This window comes from Fukomys damarensis, unplaced genomic scaffold (assembly GCF_012274545.1).
Source record: "Fukomys damarensis isolate Sample0158 unplaced genomic scaffold, DMR_v1.0_HiC HiC_scaffold_3, whole genome shotgun sequence".
NCBI classification, from domain to species: domain Eukaryota; kingdom Metazoa; phylum Chordata; class Mammalia; order Rodentia; family Bathyergidae; genus Fukomys; species Fukomys damarensis.
In genome coordinates this window covers 32639509-32662147 of record NW_022900915.1, presented here as the reverse complement: position 1 = coordinate 32662147, position 22639 = coordinate 32639509, and the positions used below count along the sequence as shown (strand labels likewise).

At 38.3% G+C, this 22639-nt stretch overlaps 1 long non-coding RNA gene across 2 annotated transcripts; it reads right to left on the bottom strand.

The window, feature by feature from the left end:
• Window positions 1-2350: 2350 nt before the first annotated feature.
• Window positions 2351-12597, bottom strand: LOC104860607. 2 transcript variants are annotated; one of them, XR_779738.1, is made up of 3 exons: window positions 12320-12597; window positions 4548-4765; window positions 2351-3394 (listed from the first exon to the last, which is right to left on the bottom strand). It is a non-coding gene; the product is annotated as an uncharacterized LOC104860607 (long non-coding RNA). The 2 variants fall into 2 exon arrangements; XR_779737.1 differs by lacking the exon at window positions 2351-3394 and adding an exon at window positions 3893-3996.
• Window positions 12598-22639: the final 10042 nt, after the last annotated feature.

Sequence of the window (22639 nt, the reverse complement as noted above, 5' to 3'; positions counted from 1 at the left end):
TCTTTCTTTGCTTGGAAGCTTTTTTTGTTTGTTTGGTTTTGTTTGTTTTTAAGGCCTTCAACTGGTTGCATGAGCAACCCACATTATCAAGGGTACTCTGATTTACTTGAAGTCACCTCATTGTAGCTGTTAACTATATCTATAAATGCTTTCACAGCAATGCACAGGCAGATGTTTGATTAACTGGGAATAATTGAGTATCATTTGGCTCTGTGTGGTAACCATGCCCTGGAGACTGTCACATGTAGCCCAAACTGCCTGGCAGGGGAAAGGAGACAAAACAGATGTTCTCCTTTCCTGCAGATGTGTCTGACATGTCTTCCACAGTGCTTGTGCAGCTGTTGATGGTGAGCAGAGTGGAAGCTATGTTCTACAAAAGCTAGAAAGTGTTTTAACCACTTCTGGGAAGCCTGGATATAAGAGGTCAATATTGAGATGGATTTATGGTGGCTTTTGGCAAACAGTTCTTTTGGAGTTAGGGTGAAGGGCATCATTTTTTTATGAAAACTATGTCCTTGGTTTCACTTTGCTAATGACAATCTAGAGTTTCACTTTGACATGTCACACATGAAAGCTATTTAGTCCTCCTCCCTTAACTTGGATCAAATTTACAATCTTAATTAATAAATTAATACTACCAGACCAGCAGCCATCTCAAGGCTGGTGGGAGATTTGAAGTTTCCAAATCTCTCTTGCCTTTAAAACCTCTGAGACATGTTTTCTTCTTCTTGCTGCTTTCTGCCCCAAACTTGTGAATTTGTAGGCCATAGAACAAGAACAGTAATGGGAAGATTGGGTGTGGAGAAACATACAGTTATTGGGCTGGGGATTTAGCTCCATGGTTCTGCCACCTACCTATCAAGCGCAAGGTACTGAATTTGATTCCTGGTACCAAAAGAAAGAAAGAAAGAAAGAAAGAAAGAGAGAAAGAGAGAAAGAGAGAAAGAGAGAAAGAGAGAGAGAGAGAGAGAGAAAGAAAGAAAGAAAGAAAGAAAGGAAAAAAAATACGATTATTTAGTATTTAAAAGTTTTGAAGGTATAACCCAAAATAGAGGTCATGAAAATTTTCAAGGACATTGCAGTGTTATGAGATAAACTTAGATTCTTATTTTCTATGATAGTGCAGTTAAATGAGAGAATAAGAGGAGTAGGGATAAAATATATGATAAGGAGGTGAAATTTTGTTTCCAATTTTATCTTCACAGGTATGAGTACTTAATTAAATAGTATAGAAATTATTTTCCTTGTGTCCTAATAAAATATGACTAATGAAAAAATCTAGCATATAACACATTATGAATACAGTTACAAAATAAGCACAGACTTTCCTTTATTTCACAGTAATTCCAGCCAAGAACGGAAACTGCTAACAAACCACAGAATTATTATTGTTCAGTCCAGGGAGGTTTTTTTTCCAGCCCTGAAAATTGAACCCAGGCCTTATTCATGCTGGGAAAGTGCCGTATCACTGAGCTCCATCCCCAGATCTAGAGGCAAAAATGTTTACTAAAGCAAAAATCCCCCAACTTGACACTGACTGGAAAATACTGCAGCAAGACTGACCAGTATTTGCCCCAAGCAATTGCTAAGATCAGGTAGCAGTTGCTCAAAACACAGCAACTCTACAACTTTCTAGAACCTGTTTCTTGTGTGCAATACCAGCAAAGTTTATTGTTTTAAAGAAAAGGATTTTGACTTACTCATACTGTGTCATGGTCAGCACTTAGCAAATTAACTTAAACATTTCCCCACGGTTAAAAAATAATCCAAACCAAATAATCCAGGGTGGCAGTGGAGGGGGTGAAGTTTGCATGAATCCTTTGTAAAAGCAAAAAGTTAAAATATTCTGCCATTGAAAATTCCTGAGCAACTTTAATAACCGTTTACTTCCCAGGTGAGGCTAACTGAGAAGCAAGGTGGTGGTGCTATTTGGAATTCCTGGGTTTGGGTTGGGGCTTCCATAGGAACCTTTCCTTGGCTTCTGTCCACCACAAAGAAAAATGTTTTTGCTTCAAAGAGAGCATGCACAGAATCTCATCAGAAGCATCTGCTATTTTTTGAAGCAGATAAAACTGCTGAGTTATATTTGTTATAGTCATGAGCTAGATAATAACTTCTTCAATTCTGTTACCTGATAAGAAACAGAAGAATTAGCCTCTCTCCTTCTACTATATTACCTTGTTAATGCTATTTTGTATGAATAAAGTCCTCAAAGCAATCTTGGCATATTTTTCTATGAGAAGAAAGAAAAAAGTGTATATATTTTTTCCTTCTATGTTTCTAAGGCTACAGAATCAGACTATCCAAAGCTCATTTTCTTAGAACTTGATGGTACACTTTTTATGCCAGGATAATTGCTTTGGTTCCAAATGGAGGTCATGCCGTCTGGCATGGTTAAAATGTCATATTCTAGGTCATACGTTTGCTAATTTATTCTTAACACACTAATAAATTTTCTGCTTCTGAGTTTCAGTAATATTTCTGGTTGAGCCAATAGACCAGTGCTTTATCCTTTGGGTGTAATTAGTCTGATGCTTTTCCACCTGCCAACGGACTGAATTTAATAAGATCCTTTTCTGCTGTCTTAGTCTGTTCAAACTGCTACAACAAATTATCATAGAATGGGTGACTTAAACAGCAAACATTTATTTTTCACAGTTTTGGAGCCTGGGAAGTCTAAGACCAAGGTACCAGCAAACCCTGTGTGATGAGGGCCTGCTTCCTGGTTTACAGATCCTTATCTTTTCTTATCCTCACGTGGTGGGGAGGAGAGGAGGCAGGTTTTTTCAGCTGTTCCTATAAAGGCCCTAATTCATGAGAGCTGGCTGTAATAATCATCTTCCAAAGACTCCACTTTCTGATACTATCACATCAGTGTTGGGATTTCATCTTATGACTTTGGGGGAAGCACGTTCAGTTCCTCACATCTGCCATTGGGATACTTCGGGAACAAAAAGTTCAAATGTTTAAGACCAAGCCAGCCCATTTCCTCCCCCAACCAACGTGAGGTACCCATGAGGTGCCCCATTAGACTCTCTCCTAATTGACTACCTATTTTTGATTACTGATGCTGTTACTTAAAATAGATGTAGAACTCAAATGACAAAAGATCTATCAAAACACTATTATTGCTGATTTGGTTTAACAAAAGTTGTTTTGTGGGTTGTGAAGTCAGTGTCCAATTTTTATAACCCAGCTTTCCTGTATTTGTTTAAGTACAAGGAAAATTGTGTGAAGAAGCAGGGACCAAATAACTTGCCAATGTGTATAAGAAAGCTCAAGAGGCAGGAAGCAAAATATTGTGGTAGTGGGAAAATGAAGAGAGACATGTTGCCATCATTTGTTGATTCTTCTAGTTTTTCAAGTTCTCAGCAGAACCAGGATGGAAGTCATTCTATAATAAACAAATGATTTCATGGTAATGCAGTTGAAATATGCAAAAAAAAATTTTTTAAAAGAAACTTTCCAGAAACACTGGTTTGTGTTTCCCTGGAAGCTTAGTGTCCAGGTAAAACTACACGCTGAGAATAAATTCTGAACCACTACAAAAATTCTATCATCTTACTTTCTGTTTCCCATGTTAGTGTTCAAAATGTTTGATTTTGGGGAAAATGCATTTTTTGCTTACACTGGCCCTGCTCTCTGGCCACACTTAAAATTTTTGCTAATCCACTGAAATTATTTCTAAGGTTGCTGTAATAAACATGCCCAACATGAAAGGAATGTTTTCAAGTTAATATTTTCTGCAGTCTCTCCTGCTCCGTCCACCCCAGCACTGGGGATGGCAACCAGGGCCTGATGTTAGGCAAGTGCTCTTCCACTGACCTGTATCCCCAACACGTTTAAAAAATAATTTTTAGATTTTAAGACAGGGTCTCCCTACCTTCCCCAGGCAGACCTCTAATTTTCTGATTCTCTTGCCTCAGCCTCCCAGATAGCTTGGATTACTGGTGTGCACTACCATGCTGGGCTTTTCTACAATCTGAGGTGAATTCACTGGAATATAGACATAGACATAGATATAGATATATAGATATATATAACTATGAGAGATACATAGAAAGAAGGGGGAAGTTCAACTACTTCCCCAAATTACATATTTCTTTGTTTCAGAAATAATTTAATATATATATACTAATTTGTTTCATTTATACTACTAGTGTATCTCAATTGTTGAAGAGAAAGATTTGTGTTTCTTTTTTTTAAGAAAAGTCTTTTTGATTTAGGTCTTACACTCTGAAGACAGCAATACACAGTGTATTAACTGTAATTCTCTTATTGTTTTGTTATGAATTTTTGTTTTATCTTTTCACTAAATAAGAAAAGAATGTTAAGGATACCAAATGGGGTTTTCAAATTTTTTTTCCCACTTAATAATTGTTGGGATTTGAATTGGAGAAGTCTGGAAAAATGTTTCCAATGTGGAAAATGAACTAAAAACAAGAAGGTAAATAGAATGTAAGATGCTTGTAAATGTCTCTGTCTTGGCCACTTTGGGCTCCTACAACATATTACATACCATAGATTGCTTGGCTTATCCAACATACCTTTCTTTCTCCCAGTTTAGGAGGCTGAAAGTCTGACATCCATGTGCCACATAGTCTTATTCCGGTGAAGTCCATTTCCTGGTTTTCTCACTGGTGGGGAGGAGTGAGAAGGGGTGAGGAAGTTCTTTTTGAAGAGGGGTGAGGAAGTTCTTCTGAAGCCACAATCCTGTTCCTGAGGGCTCCACGTGCCTCATCTAATGGACTCCAGAAGTCCCCACCTCCAGATATCAATATGAAAGATAACCCATCAGTATTTTGACTTTGGGAAGGCATAAACATTTAGTCCATAGCAAGCTTGGTAAACTCTTTAGGTAAACCCTGTGTGTCTTCTACATGGCTTAAGCTCTGCACTATAATGGTGAGCCAAACACATTCAGATAGGATCGTTTTGTCCGTTCCTCTCTGTAGAGGGAAATAAGCTAATCATATAGCAGAAATAAAAGTAAAATCATCACTCCATTAAATAGAATAGGAAGTTAGAGAAACATGTAAGTACCTGAACTACAAATGCTGCTAGACCTATGGTGAAGGTATGCTGTGATAAATTCATCATAAATTTAAAATATCCTAATACAACAATGCATTTCATACACCTGACCGACTGAATGCCTTAGCCTAGCTGTGCAGCCCACAGCAGCAGGTCAGTTGTTTACCCTTGTGGTGGCCCAGCTGATGGGGTCTGGCCCTCGCTGAAGTCCAGCAACACCAGAGTTTTGTATGGTAGTACCTTAGTACTCACCTTTAATTGGTTTGGAAGAAGAAATGAGTATCCAAAATGACAAGTACCAAATAAATACTTTTGGCTGGAAGGGATAATGAGTCGCAAAGCAATCAACATTGGCAAGCTCTAGCTTGCAGGTGGAGTACCAAACAGACAAATACCAGGACAAAATTTCTTCATCAGAATGCATGGAGTACCAATTTTGACCAAAAGCAGTGCAGTACCAATGTAGAGGTGTACTATGTATTGGTAACCTGGGAAAAGATCAAAATTCAAAACAAAATACACTTTCTATTTAATGCAAATCACTTTTCCATTACAATAAAGCCCAAAACATATAAGCTGACCCATCCTATGTCAGGACTGTTTGCAGTTGGAGCTGTACAGGAAGTCTTTTCTGTGGAAGTCAATACTGAGAACAAATCCAAATAAGAATTAAAGAGCTGAAAAGAAAGCATAGTGTTCCATGTAGCAGAAACTGTGCATGAATGTAGGAGAATTCTTCTCACAAATAAACTTTTACAACCTGTGAGAGTCTGAAGAAATTCTTTTCAGTTCATATTCTCAATAAATCATGAGATAGCTAAAAGAGTATGTGATTTGTAGGACCTTAAACTGGGCTATGCTGGGACAGTAGTTTTGTTGTGCACTGAGGCAGTGGACTAAGAAAGAGGAGGGGGAAACGTAGACAAGTGGATTCAAGTACCATACTTAGATCTGGGACTGTGAGGTGCTGGGTCTTGTGCTGTAGAGGGCCCCCAAATCATAACTATATTAACTATATTTATAAAAGATTGTAAAATCATAGACGTTGCTGTCCCAGACCATTCACCTTGTGTCTGATCCTCATCAGGCCCTGGAAAAATTCTTTTCCATATCTTTTAAACTGCCTTCTAAAGAGAAAGGCACATGCATCCAAATGCCATGAGATACTGTGGGTTATGTTTCTTCCAACACGAGAACAGGAGAGTGCTTGAGTCCGGGGAGGATTTGAACTGCAGAAGCACCCAGGTAAAGAAAAGATAATTAACCTGTCAGATCATCTTACAGCATGAACAAGAGGTATTTGCATAATGAAGTTCCATTTCCCACTGGTACTGAGCATCTATCTTCTTGTTTCTCTTGGTGCAAACTAATTCACGGTTCTGGAATCACTCCAGACATACTCATTATTTGTAATTGTTGTGTTTAGTGCTGAGGGAAATTTTGCAATAATAAATTTGTCTATATCTGTGTCTAGTTGTAATATGCTTAAAGTGTGATACCAGATCTTAATATTGGCAACCAGATGGACACTGACTGCTAGAAATGCAAATAATTTTATGTTATAATAAAATTTGTAATGGATTAATTACTTTTTCTCTTTTTTTGGTACCGGGGATCAAACTTGGGACTTTGCGCTTGCAAGGCAGGCAGTGGGACCACTGAGCTACATCCCTGGCATAGATTAATTACATTTCAAAAACTAAAAATGTCAAGGTTACTTAACTTTACAATTTGATATGCATTAAAGTTTATACTTTGCATATTAACTTTAATAATTTTATGTATTTTAAAAAGAAAAATAATAAAGTTTTTTCATTTCTGACTTAAATTTACTTACATTTTTATTAAAATATATTCAAATTTTATACTCTTTCTATAAGTGCTTTTAAAAAAGTAGAATGCATTGCTACATTTTATTATTGGATCTTTCAGATCATTGAGAATGAGTGTTAATGAAGAAATGGAGAACTGGGATAAAAATACAGAATTTAAAAGAATACAGAAAAGAAAAACTCCGGGTATTAAAAAATAGAAAAAAATTCAAAATTATTGAGTTTATTTTAAATTCAAAATAAAATTTTTATTTATTTTTTTTATTTTTTGGTACTGGGATGGAACTCGGGTCTTGGCACTTGTGAGGAAGGTGGCAGCACCACTGAGCTAAATCCCCGGCCCTATTTTTAAATGTTTTTCCAATTAAGTTTATTGGTACATTCAAAGCAAACAATATAGTTACATTTATCATTGGGATCTTGTACCTTTACATGATATGTCTTGGTTCTTATTTTTTTCCCCATTCCCCTGCCCTCCCTTCACCCTAAAATTTTTATTTAAACAAATGGAAACAATGAAAGTGAGCAGACTTTCACTGAACATGACCCTCATAGGATTTGCAAACAAGAGATGATGACTTCTTATTTAATAAAGCTTCAAGTACTGGTGAAAAGTAATGCAAATTAACAGGAGTATTATTCTTATTAAATCCACAGTTTATATAGGTCAGCCAAAGAGTCTTTGTAACTTTATATACTCTATTAAATCAAAGCTTAATTGCTCTTTCTTTCCTTAGTGAGAATGAAAGAGGATTGACTTTAGATCACTTTTATAACCCAGAACAACAAAAGAAACTCTAACCCACTTGGTAGATTCTATCTTCAAGATTAATGTCTTTAAAATCAGCAAATTGGGAAAGAAATCCACTGGAACATTTGATGTTTAATGATTTCGGAAACAGAGATATCAGATCCTTCTGACAGTATAAGAATGTTGCTAGTAAAACACATTTCAATTCAAATTAATGATTATACTTTTCTATTTTAGGAACATGGCAAAATTTGTTCCTCCCTCTCCCTCTTCCCTTTCTTCCCCTCCCCTCCTCCATCCCCCTCCTCCCTGGCCTCCTGGTCCCTCACTCACCTACCCCTCACAAGCTGGAAATTGAAACTGGGGCCTTATACTGCATATGCTAACCATCAACTGCACCACTGAACTGCACACACCCCTGACCCCAAAATTTCAATATTTATTCTAAATTCTGTCAAGCAGAAGATTGTGAAAGCCAGCTTTTATATTCTCTACTTAGTATGTTGTTATCCCTGTTACATGTTTCACAACCAACATTCAAAGTGGATTATAGCCAGTGTTGTTTGTATACTTACATAGTGTAACATTGAGCCAAAGAAACTCCTCTCGTTTATAAGTTACCCAGTCTGTTATAACAGCACAAAAGAAACTAAGAAAATGGCCACCAAGAATGGAGTTGTTGCCTTAACAAATGCATGAAAATGTGGAAGCAGCTTTGAACCTGGGAAATAAGCAGAAGCTGGAAGAATCTGGAGGAGAAGGCACAGCTGGATTTTTATAACTGGAGCAATGAGGGTTGATTCTAGTGAGGAGGAGACACAGCTATAGGAAAGTGTGGAACTTCTCCAAGATTACTTATGTGTAAGTAACCAGAAGGCTGGTAGAAATGTGAACTGCAAAGACCATGCTGACAAGATTTTAGATGGAACTCAGGAACAGAGTATTGGAAACTGGAGTAAAGGTCAAAGGTTATATGGTTTGAAAGAAGTTGGTTGAAATCTGTATATTTAAGGTGGAATGAAAGAAGAAAAAGAGATTACTCGGGATTGAAGGGGACCAGAGGCTGTTCATCAAGGCAAAAGGACAAAGACCTGAAGGGGTTTCAGAGACCCTGGGGCAGCTCCTCCACTCACAGAGAAGACTAGAGGGCAAGGGTTTCCAGGTGTGGAGAAGCGCTCGCTGGACCTTAGCATTCACTGTCCTGGGACTTTGTTCCTGGATTCCAGCACAGAGCCCCACTGTAGCTCACACAGACCTAGGTTCAGCTTCAGCTGCCACGTGAAAGAGCACAGGCACTGAGCCTTGGTGGTGTCTACATGGTGCTAATTCTGCAGGCACACGCTAGTTGGACAACTATGGGGCCACGGTCATCTAAATTTCTGAGAATGTCTTGGACAGCTTGGGGGAGCAGGCAGAAACTTGAAATGGGGCAGAGCCACAGCAGAGAGCCCCTACTAGAGCAATGTGTAGTGGAACTGTGGGTGAGGGGCTGTCACAGAGACCCCAGAATGGTAGAGATACCTGCATGGAACTCCAGCCTGGAAGAGCTGGAGGCCTAAACTCCAGTCTGTGAGATGTGCCATGTGGCATGCGCCCAGCAAAGTCTGCGGACTTGGGGGCCCAGCCCCTCCCCCAGTGTACCCGGATAGTGGGACATAGATTCAGGGAAGATTATTCTGGAATTTTAAGACTTGATACTGTTTTACTCATTGAGTTTTAGTCTTGGGAGCAGTTGTCCCTCTTACCTTTTTCTCCTCTAGAATGGACATGTCCCACCATTATATTTTGGAAATTGATAATTTCTTTTGATTTCACAGGCTCACAGCTGGAGAGAATTTGCCTTGGAATGAATCATGCCTTGAGTCTTATCCATATCTTGTTTATATGAACCATTGGACTTTTGAGTTGGTGCTGGAATAAAACTCTGGGGCTATTGGCATGGAATGAACATACTTTGTATATGAGAAGTACTTTGTATATTAGAAGGCCAGATGTGGAATGCTATGGTTTGAATGTATCCCCCAAATCAAACATGTTGGAAACTATACTGGAGGGGAGAATGAGTGCACAACTTTAATAATAGGCTTTGATTTAAAATATTATTTAGAGAGAGATTGGGTTACTTGAGTAAGCAAGATTGATAACCGCAAAGGTGAACAGAATTTTGATGAAAAGTTGTTAAGTATATGCTACATAAGTTTGAAATTGTTACAGAGAAACAGGGCTTCAATCCTGCTTGGACTGATGAAATCTTTGGAACAATTTAAACATGACATACAATATATTTAGGATCTGTCAAAATGTGGAACATCCAAAGAAAACCACAAAATTTGACCTAGTACATACTCTTGGTTATAAAATGGAAGTGCTGATCTAATGTTATTAAAGCAATTAGATTTTAAACAAAATTCAAAATGTGCTATAGCAGCTAAGAACAGAACATTTCTTAAGTAGCGAATTGTGGCTTTGTGTAGAAAATGAAATTAATTTTGAATATTTTATTCACATATTTGCTATTAATATTAGTAAAAGCTTAGAAGAAATAGGTCTGTTTGGTTAATTCACTTTTTAAAGGATTTAAATATTTTTAAAACTTAAAGAGCATAGCTTAGAAAATAGAATAAAACTATGTGTAGTATAAAATGAAAGTGATAATCCCTCCCAAAGAAGAAATAAAATGTTCAAGTATAAAGGAGAGGACTCATATTTTTAAAATCCCCATGCTAATTTTTATAAGTCCATTTTCTGACCATTAGAAATCAAGGTATATTTCCAACCAAAGAAAGAGCTGAACAAGTTGAACAGCATGGTGCTATTTAAGCTTTGTAATACTATTCCAGAATTGCACACATTGGAGATATCACAAGCACAAGGACCTGAGTCCGATCCCCAGTACCAAAAAAAGAAGAAAAGATTGGAGATACACTGTAAAAACCTAGATACTATCTCTTAGGAGTGTGTGATAAGCAAACTCTATGATGAAATTAAAGTACTTGATAATAATTTGGGAATGATACTTTCTTTATCTTGTGAAAATCTGTTCCAATGTTTGAGCATTGTATGCAAAGTCAACATTCACTTCTGAATTAAATATAACTTGGAGAACTTTATTGGCAATTCTAGTTGCTGCTTTTTCAGCAGAAGTGTTTCTTTAAATACAGTTAATAAAAACTAATAATTTTGATCCTGGGAAGGTTGTCTAATTTGGCATTTCCTGTCAGTGAAACACAAATGATGTGAAAATCTTGACTAAACAACATAATTAGTAATTTTGATAAACCGAGGGTGAGAAAAATGTATTTTATGAATAAATATATAGCCTGTTATGAATTATAGACATCATGAGTACTCATCCAAATATCACTGTGACCACACTACTCAGAAATAATTCTGATACAATAATAATTCAGTTGGTTTAGTTGCTTTGCTAACTTTCAGTCATAGAAAACCCATAACTTTATTCATATTTGGAGAACTTTGTTTTTATGAAGTTATTTGTTAGGATGATAGGACATATTTTAGCTTACTGTGTGTTTGATTAATTTGTATCATTTAAATATGGGCTTCTCTTCGTACTCTTGCCCCAGGCCTACAAATGTCAGGAGTAGAGCTGAGCAGACAGCTTCCCTCATGCACATGATGTTCATTTGATAGGGAGCTGTAGATATGCTCGTTGCTGCTGCCTCCTCCTCCTCTTCCTTTACCTTCTCCTATCCTCCTCCTCCCCCTCCTCTTCTTCCTCCTCCTCTTCCTTCTGCTCTTCTTCCTTCTTTTTCTATTTTGATGGTACTGGGGATTGAATATAGGGCTATCACACTGAGCTATATCCCCAGTACCCTCCCCCGCTTTGAAATGGAGTCTTGCTAAGTTCCTAAATTGCCCAGGCTGGTCTTGAACTTGTGATCCTCCTGCTTCAGCCTCCCAGAGTGCTGGAGTTACAGGTATGCACCACCACACCAGGCTTGGATCTGTCTGTTGGAAAGTACCCTAGGGGCCCATGTATGGTCAGCTTCTTGTAGGTTATTCACAGGTAGGATAAGTTGGAGACAGCTTGGAGTTAGGCTATAAAGATACAAAATAAGCAACACTATTTGTGGTCCTTTGAAAAGACTTAGAGCAAGCTGTTAAGAATACCTTTCCTGAAGATCTTGAGGGGCAGAGGGGAATAGCACTCTTTTTAAATAGTATCCTTCACCACCTCTTCTCCCATCATCCCCAACAATGACTTGCTACAGTGAAGACTAATGCCAAAGGTCTGTATGACATGACCTGGATTAGCTGTAATGCTTTCAAAAAGAAATCTCAATGTACTTCACATTGCCTTGGAATATTCACTCATTATACCATTTTGCTTTAATAGATGAAAGATAAAAGTAAGTATAAAACACTTGGTAAAAATAAAGCCCAAATGAGTGTGCTATGATAATATTTACTATCTGTATGTCATACTGGAAGCCTACTCATGTATTTATGACCTGCTTGCCATATTTCTATTTAGTTATTAATTACTTTCTTAGAAATATTCTATATGGATGATCAAAAATAATCATTTAAATGAACTTGCTTCAGTCCTAATTATTATAGTCTTCTCAAAGCATAACACAAAGAAAGGGAGGGAGGGAAGGAGTGAATGGAGGAGGGAAGGAAAGAAAAGAAAAAGAAAGACTAAATAAAAGAAAAGAAGAAAAAAAAAAGTATCTACCTTGGGCAGTTTCACTTGTTTCTTCTCTCTCCAGGTCTTCTGGTGGTAATTAACAGATGGTCCTCATTGTCTGTTTGCCCAACCAGTAGGCAAACATGTGTTTCATCTTTAGCCTCCTGAAGTAGTTTGTCATCTGAAGATGTATCTCAGAGTTTGGCAACAATGTATAGTGCTATTTACAAAACCCTTCTTCTGCCCACTTGGTAGATTATTTTTCACTCATACTGATTCAAGCATCAAATTCATAAAAATATTTTCCTCACTTTGTAGTTGAAGTGATCTTGCCCGGCTATTTTTGTTTTCCTATTTTTGGCACTAGTCATTTCTAAAACAAAGTAAAAAGTTAATCGTGTTTAAAAAGTATAATAAAAGTTCTTCATTTTGTCCCCCTTCTGTATTAGCAAAGCTCATAGAAGAGACAAAAAAAAAAAAATCTACTTTTTTCATCTGTATGATAGAAAATTTTACTAGTTATACACAATATGTAACAGATTACTTCAAAAGTTAAGGGCTCAAAACAAAAGATGTACATTATCTTATAATTTCTGTGGATCCGAGAGTTGGGAGCAGATTGGCCAGGGGGCTCTGACCTGATGTCGCATGAGTTTGACGTCACAGTATGGGCCGTGACTCAGGCATCCGAAGCTTTGACTGGAGCTAAGAGGAACTGCTTGCAGTGTGGCTCACTCCACCTCTCCAGGACATTTCTTACCACGTAGGCATCTGCGTAGGACTGCTCAAGTCTCCCTGCCACGTGCCGATGGGCTCTCCCAAGGGTGAGTGACCCAGACTTTCCCGTTGCGTACCATTCCTTCTACTGTATTTCACTGGCTATAGGGACGAATCCTGATACAATGTGCAAGGGGGAATACAGGGTCCCTGGAAACCATCTTGGAGGGCAGCTACCACAAATGGGATGGTGTTCAGATAACTCAGCAATTAGACCTGAAGCCAAAATGCACCGAGGGGAAGTTGTGTCATTTGTTTTTGAATATTCTTTAGTCTTTGAGATTTATACGTTGGCTACCATTTGGGAGCCAGCAAGAGATTTGATCTAAATATGACTATCTTGGTTTGTTTTCTTTAAAACATAGGAATTAATACATACCTGCCTGTGCTTAGATTGTGATGCAAGATATAAATCCTAGTTCTAAGTATAATGCCGGACATGCAAGACCTAAATAAATGCTAGTTTTGTTTGTTTGTTTGTTTTTTTCTCAAGTCCCTAGAATTGTGCCATCAAAGACTATCTTTAACTTTGCCATCCCTTCTGGGTTTGCTTCCTCTGGCTGAGAGTGGTCTCTTCTGAAGTGCCAAACAAATATTCACATCGTATTTGTTTATTGTTCTGAACAACTTTAGGTAGCACTTTTCTAAAAGAGGATTTCTTTAAAATAGTCACTGGAGTTCAGTACTGTATTGGAGCTCCTAGCCAGAGTAACTGTGCAAGAGAAACAAATGAAATTTGAAAAGAAGTTGATCCATGTTTGCAGATAACATGACCTTATACACAGAAATCTCTAGAGACTCGACAAAAAAAGAAAAAAAAGAAATGTTAGAACTAATGAACAAATTCAGAATAGTTGCAGAATACAAACACACAAAAAACCAGTAGTCCTTCTATACACACTTGCTATCAAGAAACAATCTCATTTATGTCTACAAAAAACAAAACAAAATACAAACAAAAACAAGAAGGAAAAGAAAGAAAGAACAACTTAGGAATAAATTTAGCCAAAGAAGTGAAAGGTTTTTGCACAGAAAATTATAAAACATTGATGAAAGTAATCCAAAAAGACAAATAAATGGATACACTGTTTTCGTGGATTGGGAGAACTAATATTGCTAAAATATTCATACTACCCAAAGCAATATGCAAATTCACTGCAAAATCTATTAAAATAACAATGATTTTTTTCATAGAAATAGCAGAAACAATTCTAAAATTTGTCTAAAATCACAAAAGACCCTGAATAGCCAAAGCAATTGAAAAGATCAAATAGGAGACATCATATTTCTTGACTTCAAAATATAGTACAACGCTATAGTAACCAAAACAAGATGGTACGGGAATGGAAGTAGACACACAATCCAGTGACATGCAAATAGAGGATGTGTGTGTATGAGTGTGTGTGTGTGTGTGTGTGTGTGTGTGTGTATTTACAGCCAACCAATTTATGACAAAGGCACCAAGAACAACATATATTGGGGTAAAGACAATCTCTTCTAAACAATGTTGGGAAATTGGATATCTATATGTAAAAGAATGAGCCTAAACCCCTAGCTCTTACCATATAAGAGTTATAAACTCAGAACAGATTAAAGACCTGAAACTAGTAAGCTATTAGGAAAAAAAACAAAAACAAAACAAAAACTGGAAGAAACACTTCAAGTCATTGGCATAAGCAAAGATTTTTTTTTTTTATAAATCCCTAAAACACAGGCAACAGAAACAAATATAGACAAATCATATTAAATCATATTGAGGAACTTCTGCACAGCAGAGAAAGCAGGCAACAAAGTGAAGAGACAACCTCCAGAAAGAGAGAAAATATTTGTAAACTATTCACCTGACAAATGATTGATATCTAGAATATATAAGGAACTCAAACAAATGACACCAAATAAATAATCTGATTGAAAATAGTCGACTGATTTGAATAGATTTATATCAAGAGATATTATATAAATGGCCACAAGGATATAAAAATTGCTCAATATCAAAGGCATGGTGAGGCATCTCACCCCCAGTTAAAATAGCTATATTTTGAGAGAAAAGTACTGGAAAAGACTTGGAGAAAAAGGGATTCTTAAACCCTGTGGAAATGTAAATTAGTATAGCCATTGTTGAAAAAAGTATGGATGTTACTAAAAAGAAAAAAAAAATAGACCTACCTATCCAATCATCCCATTACTAAAAAATCACTATGTTAAAGAGTTACCTATTTGGGTTGGTGATTTAGCTCGGTGGCACCACACATGCCTGGCAAGCACAAGGTTTGATCCCACGTACCAAAAAAAAAAAGACTTAACCTATTTCCACATGTGCATTGCATCACTATTCACAATAGCCAAGATATGCTGTCACTAAAGGATCTACTAATGAGTGAATGGATAAAGAAAATATGATACACATGATAGAATATTATTTAACTATAACAGTGAAATCCTGTCATTTGCAGTAATATAGATGGAATTAGGTGACTTTATGTTAAACCAGGTACAGAAAGATAAATACCACATGTCTTCACTCATATTTGATATCTAGAAAACATTGATCTCATAGAAGTGGAATGCAAATGGTTTATTAGGAGCTGTAGTAATTAGGAAGAGCTGTTGGTTTAAAAATACAAAATTTTAGTCAGGAATAAGTTTGGGAGAGATCTATTATACAACATGGTGACTGTAGTTAACAATATACTATATTCTTGACAAATGCCAAGAGAGAAGATGCAGTGTTCTCAGCACAAAAATGATAGCTGTGTGGTAAGGCACATATTAGCCAGATTCATTCTTCAATGTATATGCACTCTCAATGTGTTATATAAATATATGCACTTGTACTTGTCAATCTAAATTTTTAAAGTTTAAGATACTTTAAAAATCCGTTAGAAGAGACATCATAATATGGTACACAACATCTTATAACAATGTGTTCCTATAAGAATGATTGTAATTTAAGACAGGCATGGGAAAGTGTTTAGCAATATCTTAGAACACAGTCTTCCCCAACTTTCCTGATTCTCAAAACAGAGAATCTCTATGGAGTGAGGCTGGGCGTCTGCACTTAAGAGCTCCTAATGTTGTGATTAGGTAGATCTAGGAAACATTACATGCAGTAGGTTTTTACTTCTGGGAAGTTGAATACGGAGGGCCTGAAAGTGTAAAGGGGGGAGTTGGGGCAAGACACAGGTGAGAAAGATGGTGTTGAGTTTTTGTCACCTGGACATCCTAGTATGGTCACTGATTTAGCATATCCAGGCATGAATGTGTGTAGGAGTTTGTGTGTACATCTGTGGGTGCTGTATTTGCAGTTATTCAATTAAACTAGTATGTGGATGTGCTCGCTGTGGTTAACACATACCGCTATGTTGTGGCTTTCCCATTTCTGCACAGCTGCTTTTGTATAACAAACTAGGGAAAGTATCCCTCTTTTACACTTGGCCTTTGACAGTATAACTACCTGGAACTGAAATGTCTTCTATGGGTGGGTTGCAGTGGGTTACACTTATTAGTTGATAGAGAAGAAGATTTTCAGGTATACTTTTAAGTGAAAAAAGAACAGGAGGATAAAATGCAGGGTGTATAATTTTCTACCTTTGTATAGGAAGGGACATGACTGTGTACACCTGTTTTAGAATTTAAATAGATTTTGGAAGAATATTCAAGAACTTGAAAATGGGATTATATTGAGAAAAGTTGGGAGGACATGGAAACTCCAGCAGAGGTGGGAGTGAGTTAGTTGTATTCCATGTTTAAATAAAATTATGAAACAAATGAATTTATTACCTTTTTAATGAAAACTAAACAAAACAATATGCAGGCCAAACCAGACTGTGAGCTGAATTTGGCCCACGAACTGCCATTTGAGAACTTTGTGTTGCACAAATCCTTATCCTTTATCATTGAAATCTGAATATTGATTCATGAACTCAGTAAACATTTATCAAAGGTCTCCTAAGGTTCCAGTCTACGTGTTTGGGTGCCAAAGACACACTATCTCTTGCCTTGAGGAACCTCCATTGCTCCACTGTAGTGATCCTGCTTGCTGAATATTTAAATAGAAATATCTTCTTATTGCTTTGTCAATTTAAACTAATTAATAAGTCCTTTCAAAGTGCATCACTAATAAATAGGTAAGGCTTGCTTACTTAGTTTAGTGATACTTAGATATACAGTTTGTATATAAACGTACAAGTTTGAGATCATACAAGTTATCATGAACTTACTTAAAAATGCTTCTTAGTCTTGTTTATCCTGTTAATTTAGTGAGCAATACTTTGTTCATTATCCCAAGATAAACTTATACCCAAGCCAACTGAAAACATTACAAATACCAAACGAAATGAGTATGAATTAAATTTAAATATATTTGCAAACAAAGTGTCGAAAAGCAAACTGGTCTCAATAAAAAGCAAGAAATATGAAAAGAGAGGCAGGTAGGGTCAAGAATAAAACAGAAAACTGACCCACCTTCCCTTGTAGGAAAAAAATAGATGTGACACCGTCTTCTGAATCTGGTAATCTAATCTTGACACTCATAATCTTATCTCTTCTGGGGGTGGAGTTTGGAATTTTCCCCCGTATCCCATTAGCTCCTGGAAGTGTGCAGTATATGTGGAAAAGCAATGGCTTCTTTTCTCTGGTTGAATGGAGATCTGTGTTCCCCAAGTCTCTGTAAGGGTGCCAGTAAAAGTTTAGATTGGCTCAGAATAGAAATACATTTCCTACCATGATGCTAGGGACACATTTCCGGTTTCTGGCTTCTTAAAGAGTCTACTGCTTGAAGTATACTTTGGGGAGGGGTGGGGTAAAGGAGGTTAAGCCAGGGATGAACATGATCAAAATATAGTATAAGCACACAGGAAAATATCACATTGAAACCTAGTATTTAAAATTAATAGGCATAATAAAGTATTTATATATTTTAAAGAAAGAAGTCTGCTTTGCTATGACTAATTGTTAGGCAGGCAGACAGAAGAGTTACTCAATAAAAATATTCATGGTTTTAAACTGACATTAAGGTCTTTAGAAGATAATTTATCTGTGTGGAGCAATGTTCCTGATCAGAATGCAGCCTCAAGAACCCTAGAGGTTAAATGAGTTTATTTGAGAGGAAGCATATTTCATTAACATTTTGCTATGTGTCTGGATAAATACTTCTAAGGTTAGGTCAACAGTTAAAAATCTAATCTATGGCCAGATGCTGTGGCTAGAAATCTGAGCACTCTGGGAGGCTGAGGCAGGAGAATAGCAAGTTCAAGCACAGCCTGGCAACTTAGCACCTTAGCAAGACCCAGTCTCAAAATAAAAACTAAGAAAAGGGCTGGAGAGATAACAGTGCCAAGGCCCTGGGAAAAATCCCCAGCACGCGGGCGCGCGCACACACACACACACACACACACACACACACACACACACACAGAAAACAGCTGAGCTACTGTATATCATTCAACAGTTAAAAATCTAATCTATGGCCAGATGCTGTGGCTAGAAATCTGAGCACTCTGGGAGGCTGAGGCAGGAGAATAGCAAGTTCAAGCACAGCCTGGCAACAGAGCACCTTAGCAAGACCCAGTCTCAAAATAAAAACTAAGAAAAGGGCTGGAGAGATAACAGTGCCAAGGCCCTGGGAAAAATCCCCAGCACGCGGGCGCGCGCACACACACACACACACACACACACACACACACACACAGAAAACATCTGATCTACTGGATTTCTCATTTGTTTCAGTTATCTTTTACTGTACCCTAAATCACCCTAAAATGCAGTGGCTTAAGACAGTTTGTTGCCTTTACTCATGGTTCTGTGAGCTCGGAATTCCTGTTTGACCTCTTGTGTGGCTGCAGGCATAGGATAGCAGTGCTCAAGTAAACTGAAGGCTTCACTGGGTCAGGTGTGTAAGACGGCTTCACATAGTTAACTTCAGGTAGTTGGCTCCTTAACTAGAATGTCTGGAAGAGCCAGGGGTTGGGATCACTCCTGTTCACATGGCTCTTCCTGTGGCTGGCTGGGATTCCTCGCAGCACTGCAGTTTAACTACAGAGCAGAATTCTTACACAGGAGACTTTTCTCCCAGAGTGAGGAGTCAAGAGACCAGGGTAGAAGCTGCAAAGCTTTGTATGGCAGCTTTTTTTTTTAGAAGATCGTGCATTGTTATTTGTATTACATTCTATTTTTCGCAAGCTAGTCCAACACAGGCAATGGTAGGCGATCCCAGTGGTCCAAGCTGGAACAATTTGAGCAACAACAACAGCCAAAGTAAAGTACCACTAAATGATACTTCAAAGTATAAGATTGAGATCTGTGCACTTAGGCTGACATAAATAAATGACTGAATAATAAATAAGTGGGTGAAAATACACAGTCTTTGATGCAGAATTAAAATAATGATATGGCTACTCCACTCTCAAGGAAGGAAAACATAAATCCCCACAGTGTAGGCTGGTCACCATGACCTCCCTCCGGATAATCCAGTAGGAATGGGGAGACAGAGGAAATGTCAGCCATGTGACCAAGGTCAGCGTCAGCGGTGATAAGTCATGTGACACTATGTATTCTTGATGCGATGTGAAGTGACACTTTGCTTCTGTGGTCATCCTCCTCAAAACCCATAGCTCTGGTATAAATGTGAGGAAAACATCAGAAAAGTTTTAGCAGAGGGACCTCCTTCAAAATACCTGACTAGTACCCATTAAACCCATCCAGCTCATCAAAAACAAGCGAAGTCTGAGAAACAGTCACTGCCAGGAGGAGCGAAGGAGACGATGACAAACGACTGTAATGTGGCACCCTAGATAGGATCCTGGAATAGAATAAAATACTGGACCAAAATGAAAGAAATCCCAACTAGCTACTGTTGACTTTGGCCAATAATAACTTTAATACATGTTTTCTGGCTAAAACAAATTAAGATGTTAATTTTATGACAAGTAGAATGAAGGAGTAAATGGGAACTTTGCTGTGGTCTCATTTCTTCTATCAATTTATAACTGCTCTAAAAATATGGTCTATTAAAAAAAACCTCATAGGGCCAGCCCTGATTTGAAAGTAGGGAACAGTAGCAATTGTGACTAGTAAGAGGTGTGGTTCTTCGAAGGAGCATCCACCACTCTCTGATTTTCTCCCGAAGATCCACCTCTCTACTCCCGTTCCCAGTGTGTATGGCTGGACCTTCACTCTGGCTCCAGGGGAGCGGGTACTTCTGTCTGAACACAGCCAGGGAGTGTGTCGCTGTACCTCACCAGAACTGAGGGATTGTACGATAATTTCAGGGTGGGCAGTGACTTAAGTCAGGGTAATCAGAATAATTCTAAGGCCACTGGAGAAGTTCCACTGGCCTTGAACTTGGGTTTGCAAGGAGTGGTTGAAGTATATAGTGAATATTTAAATTTAAGAAAAAGACCTATATTAAAAGACACACTGCCATTAAGTCCCCTCAAAATACCCTTCTTTGCTTTGAAAGCACATATCCCATGGTTCGAGCCACTGCCTGAGGCAGTTCCAGAGGTCGTCTTTTGTGAGTGTCTCATTAGGTGTGATTGTAAAGATAGTGAGTGCCGCTGTCCAGTGCCATCCAACAGAAAGACAGGCTCATAAAACATTATGATGCGTCCCCACCCGCCTTGCTCACAGACCTGGCATCGTGTGACTTCTCACTCTTCCACTAAGGCATGAGGACCATGCAAAGTACATGTTTTGAGTTGAGTCAGACAACTCGGGCAACCATGACAATGCAACGACTAAAGACACTCTTGGAGTTCCAAAACTGCTTCAGAAAGTGTCAAGAACGATAGAATAAGTGTGTTCCGAGTGAAGGGGAGTATTTTGTGAGGGGGTAAATGGCAAAGTCTTTTACTGTCACAATTTTAAAAAATATTTAAATATTTACTCTATTTGTTGGTCATACCTCCTGTGCAAAGTGAGAGCTGATGCCTCTTATCATCAGGAGGGGAGGACCTGCAGGTTCTAGGAACTTCCAAATAGCATTCGAAGAAGAAGCCAACAGAATGGGATGGGTGGTAGGATAGAGACACAAGATGGAAAAAAACAAGCTGTGTGTTGTCATGGAGCTCAGAATTCATCGCTGCTTGGAGGAGGCCTGCTACTGGAGATTTCTCAGTTACACTAATCAGTAGTCTCTTTTTTACTTAAGAAGTGTCATTTGGTGCCAGGTGTGGTGGGACATGCCTGTGATTCCCAGCATTTGGGAGGCTGAGGAAGGAGGATCTCCATGAGTTCAAGGCCGGCAGCCTGTGCCACTCTGTGTTCAAGGCCATTCTAAACTACATGGCAAGACCCTGTTTCAAAAAACAAAGCACACAAAAACAAAGAAAACCAGAACAAAATAAAAGACAGTATCATTTGGGACTTTTTAATCTCTTACAATGGAAAAATATTCCTAAATAATAGGGAAAAAAGCAATGAATTGACCTCCAGCTTATTTTGTATTAATGATCAGAATATGAATTGATTTGAACACTGTTGCTTTTCAAAGCCATTGTATTTATTCCCATCAGTATTTATCTAAAGATAAACTTATAGAATAAATTGATTACTATGTGTAAGATATGCTGAATAATTAAATAACACAAAAGAAATATGTTTTTATTTCATAGACTTTTCTGTAGGTGTCATTTTCACCATAAAATGGTTATGGAAAGACTAAAGCTGGCATAGTTTGCCACACAGTTTAGATTGGACTCAGAATGTGAGACAAGATGCGCAGAGACTGATTTGGAAAATACTGCAGCAGAAGCTTGCCAAAATGGCGGCAAGGGTGCACCCTTTGGTGCCAGGAAGACCTAAATTTGGATGAACCTGGCTCTCCTGCTTCTGGACCTCATGACCTCAAGCAGCTATTATTCTTCCCTGGGTCTCAGCCGTTTTCGTCTATGAAAGCACGGATAATAGCACCTCCCCACACTGTGTTGTGAGAAGCGCCCATGTTCCGTTCCCGCATACCGTAGAATTCTGAGCAGAGGTATTTCCTATTGTTTTCATGGTATGTCAAACCGGAACGAGAGCAGACAATGGAAGTGGACAAGGGGGAATAAATAGACGGCAACGACATCGGAGAGGTAGATTGTCCGATCCTCAGCGACCAAAGGGATGCGCAGGCGGGGCACGGTGAGGAAGCTGCCGTTCCCAGGAGTCTCTGTGCGATTAAGCAGATAGCGATGCTGTTCGTTTCCAAAGAGAAACGAGGATAAGGTGTACAGTTATCGGTGTGTGTGTGTGTGTGTGTGTGTGTGTGTGTGTGTGTGTGGTGGGACTGAGAAGGAGGGGGATTACACGAAATGCCCGAAGAGGGGCAGCTCGGGCCCCAGGATGGGTATCAAGGAGGTACTTTCCAAGAAAGCACACTCAGAGCAAGGAATAGAGGATCGAGGTTAGAACCACAGGGAGCACGTTAAGAGGGAGACAGTATAATAAAGCTAAAAAGTGGAAAGAGGGAGGAGATATCTTAATGTTAGGAAGAGAAACAAGTTATAAGAACAGGCAAGAGGAAAACGTTCAGGGCTGGGAGCTTAGCTCAGTAGTGACGCCGCTTGCCTCGCAAGTGCAAGGTCCTGAGTTCGATCCCTGATACGGGGG